Here is a 4,311-nt window from a genome sequence, read left to right as displayed (position 1 = left end):
GCCTCCTGCACACTCCCTACTGGGGATGTGCCCGAAACCAAGGTACATGCCCCTGATCGGAATCGAACCTGGGACCCCTGAGTCCGCAGGCCGACGCTCTATCCACTGAGCCAAACCGGTCAGGGCCCAATTTATACTTTTCAATACCTTCACTTTTTTCACCCAGTCCCCTCCCCTCTGGCAACCATCAGTCTGTTCTTTGTATCTATGAGTCTGTTTCTGTTTTGTTTGCTCGTAGTGAAATCATATGGTATTTGCTGTTCTCTGACTGACTTATTTCACTTAATACTCTCTAGGACCACCCATGCTGTCGCAAATGGTAAGATTTCATTCTCCTTCTTTTTTTTCAATCCTCCCCTGAGGCTATATTTCCATTGATTTTTAGGGACAGTGGAAGAGGGAGGGAAAGACAGAGAGAAACATCCATCGATGTGAGAGAAACACACCGATTGGTTACCTCCTGCAACCCGGGGAGGAGCCTGCAACCAAGATACGTGCCCTCAACTACAATAGAACCTGGGACCCTTTGGTCCGAAGGCCAACACTCTTATCTACTGAGGGAAACCAGCTGGGGCAGGTTTCATTCTTTTTATGGCCAAGTAATATTCCATTGTATATATGTACCACTGCCTTTTTATCCATTTGTCTATTGATGGGCACTTGGGTTGCTTGCATAGTTTGGCTATTGTTAAAAAAAAAAAAAGACACTTCAATGAACATATATTCTTTCAAATTAGTGTTTTGGGTTTCTTTGGATATATACCCAGAATTGGAATCACTGGGTCATAAGGTAGTTCCATTTTTAATTTTTTGAGAACCTCCATACTGTTATCCATAGAGGCTGCCCCGTCTGCATTCCCACCAGCAATGCACCAGGGTTGCCTTTTCTCTACATGCTCCCCAACACTTGTTTGTTGATTTCTTGCTGACAGCCATTCTCGCAGATGCAAGGCATTTTCCCCCTGAGGGTATGTTAATGATTTTAGAGAGAGAGGAAGGGGGGGGAGGGCGAGAGAAGAGAGAAGAGAAGAGGGGAGGAGAGAAAGATAGATGGGTTGCCTTCCGGATGAACTCCAACCAGGGATTGAACCGGAAACCTAGGTATGTGCCCTGACAGGGAATCCAACCTGAAACCTTTTTGGTGTTTGGGTGACTCACACGCCAACCAACTGAGCCAGCTGGCGGGGGTGCAAAGCACTTCTCTTGATGCCAAGGAGCTACAGACTGTTTTCCCAAACTGCCCTCAAAGCCATTCATTTCTTTTTGATGCGCAGGAAGAGCCCTGAATTCCTTGTGTGGTACATTGGGAGTGGAAAAACTGTTTCTATGGTAACACCAGACTGTCAATCAAGCAAAAGAGGTGGGGCTCAGAGGGTGGGTCTTTCCCTGTTTTCCAGCTTGCAAGTCTTACCCAGAATTTTTTTAAAATATGCTGATTTATACTTTCAAAATTTTTGTTAATCCTCACCCGAAGATATTTTTCCATTGATTTTTTAGAGAGAGAGGAAGGGAGGGAGAGAGGGAGGGGGGAGAGAGAGAAATATTGATGTGAGAGCAACACATCAGTTGGTTGCTTCCCCAGTGCACCCAAGGCTCTACTTGCAACCCAGGTACGTGCCCTGGATCAGGAATTAAACTTCCGACCCTCCCATATGCGGGTGGACACGCTCACCACTGCTCAGTCAATGAGTACAAAGGAAAAAGAAAGTGGCTTATGATAAGTGAACAAAATGAAATACGTGCACTTATCACCTGGGAATTTTCACCTGGCTCATATTTGAAAATGAAATGAGAACTTTAGTGAGAACAATAAAAGGAACACTATAGCCCTGGCTAGGTGGCTCAGTCTGTTGGAGTGTCATCCTGTACACACCAAAAAAGTTGCTGGTTCGTTCCCTGCTCAGGGCACTAGGTTGTGGGTTCAATCTCCAGTCGGGGTGTGTATGAGAGGCAACCCTTCCATGTTTCTCTCACATTGATGTTTCTCTCTGTCTTTCCCTCTCTCTCCCACTCTCTCTAAAATTAATGAAAAAATATCCTCCGATGAGAATTCAAAAAAAAAAATCTTCCACTCTCTCTAAAATCAATGGAAAAACATCCTCCGATGAGAATTCAAAAAAAAAAAGAGAGAATGTAATTAGAAATTTTGAATAGTTGTCTTTGCCCTCAATGTGACCTATATTGTCTTTAATGAAGCAGAGAGAGGCATGAAAGAACACACAGCTGAGAAACAGCCGAACAGGACTCTGGGTCTGTCAAGACGCCTGGGCTCACTCATCCTTTTAGACAGGTTTAAACCACGTAGCATAGAATGCACCCATTTAAAGTGTATGATTCCGCGGTGTTTAGTATATTTACAAAGTTATACAACCATCACCACAGTCTAATTTTAGAACATTTTGATCTCCCAGAACGAAACCTCATCCTATCAGCAGTCACGCCTATTCCCCTCCCCATTAATCCTTTTTTCTTTTTTTGGTACCAAAACCTGTGAAAGAACCACCCATTCATTCCTTATCCCCAGGCAACCACGAGTCGACTCTCTGTCTCTCTGAATTTGCCTGTTCTGGATACTTCATATAAATGAAATCATACACTATGTGGCCTTTTGTGACTGGCATCTCTCTTTTTGTTGTTAATCCTCACCCGAGGATATTTTTTTCCATTGATTTTTAGAGAGAGTGGAAGGAAGGGAGGGGGAGAGGGAGAGTTAGGGTTAGTCGGGCCAGTGCTCTAACCACTGAGCCCTCCAGCCAGGGCATGACTGGCATCTTTTACTGAGCATCATGTTTCAAAATTCACCACTGTTGTAGCATAAGTCAGCAGTATATTCCTTTTTATGGCCAATAATACTCTATTGTTTCACATGACATTCTGTTGGACTACATTTTGGTTATCTAGTAATCAATTGATGGGCATTTGGGTTGTTTTTACTTTTTGGCTCTTGTCAGTTCTGCTGCTGTGAACATTCTTGCATAGGTTTTTGTGTGGACAAGTGTTTTCAGTTGTCTTGGGTGGATTGCTGGATTGCATGGTAACTCCATGTTTAGCCACACCCATGTTCTCAGAACAGTACAGGAGTCAATGCAGATGTATTAAGCAGCTCCTGTGGGCACTGTTGTATGTGCTGGGAATACAGCAACAAACAAACAAGCAGGTCACCACCTAGGCCAGGTAGCTCAGTTGGTTACAGCATCGTCCGGATATGCCAAGCTTGCAGGTTCCATTTCCGGTCAGGGCACATACAAGAAGCAACCAATGAATCACAAATAAGTAGAACAACAAATCGAGGTTTCTCTCCCCCCCCCCCTCAAATCAATTAAAAACAAGCAAACAGGTCATGTGGAGGAAAAGGAGATATGGAGAAAAAATAAGACGGGGTGTATGACGTGGGGTACAAGCCTGAGAAAGCCTCGCTCAGAAGGTGACATTTGAGCAAAGGCCTGAAGGAGGTCAAGCAGCGAGCCAGGCAGACAGTCTCGGGGTAGGCCAGGCCGGTGGAGGGAACAGCGAGTGCAAAGACCCAGCGGTGGGAATGAATGAAACGGATGTATTTGAAAAACATGGAGGAAGCAGGAGGAGGGGGAGAGTGGAGATGAGGCAGGAGGTGATGTCTCACAGCTTGTTTAGGAACAAATGGGCTTATCGTGAGCATCCAGAGACTGCTCCTGGCATTCTGGGGGCAGAGGCAGCCTCAGCCCAGACCACGAGAAGACCAGGATATGCCCGGGGGGTCCCCGACATCCAAGGGCAAAACCTCCTGCCCCGCCAGCTTCACGAGGCCCTAGCAGCCTTCCTGTCGCACCACCTTTGCCCAAATGCCTCCAGCCCAATTCCTCGCCCAGCCCCAGTCGGACCAGCCTCTTGGTCTTAGCCTCAGAGCATCCCAGCCTCCTGGTCCTGCACATCGTCCATGTCCTCATTGCACAGCAGGGAGCGCAGTTTCTGCCCTGTCTCAGAGCAGGACCAGGCACAGAGGGGTGTCCAGGGCCCTAAATCCCGTCTATAACCGGGAAACTTTCCCACCGGGTTTGCAGGATGCTAAGAACATGGTGCACCTCGCCCTGAGGCAAGTGGCTGCCCAGATGGTCCTTAACCCCTTCCTTAGCAACCTGCCCCCGTCCCCATGACAACTGGGGCGGGGCCGAAGCCGGTCGGGCCGGAGCAGGGAATCTCTCCCTCGGCGGAGGAGGAGGAGTCGGCGCCGTGCCTACTGGCCCTTTAAGAGGCTCCGCCAGGCGAGGCCTCAAAGCGCCCTGATTAGCCCCCGAGCGGCCGAGCGCAGCCCAACTTGACGCACCCCGCAGCCTC

This window comes from Myotis brandtii, unplaced genomic scaffold (genome assembly GCF_000412655.1).
Source record: "Myotis brandtii unplaced genomic scaffold, ASM41265v1 scaffold122, whole genome shotgun sequence".
NCBI lineage: Eukaryota > Metazoa > Chordata > Mammalia > Chiroptera > Vespertilionidae > Myotis > Myotis brandtii.
Note: the sequence above shows the minus strand (reverse complement) of the source record.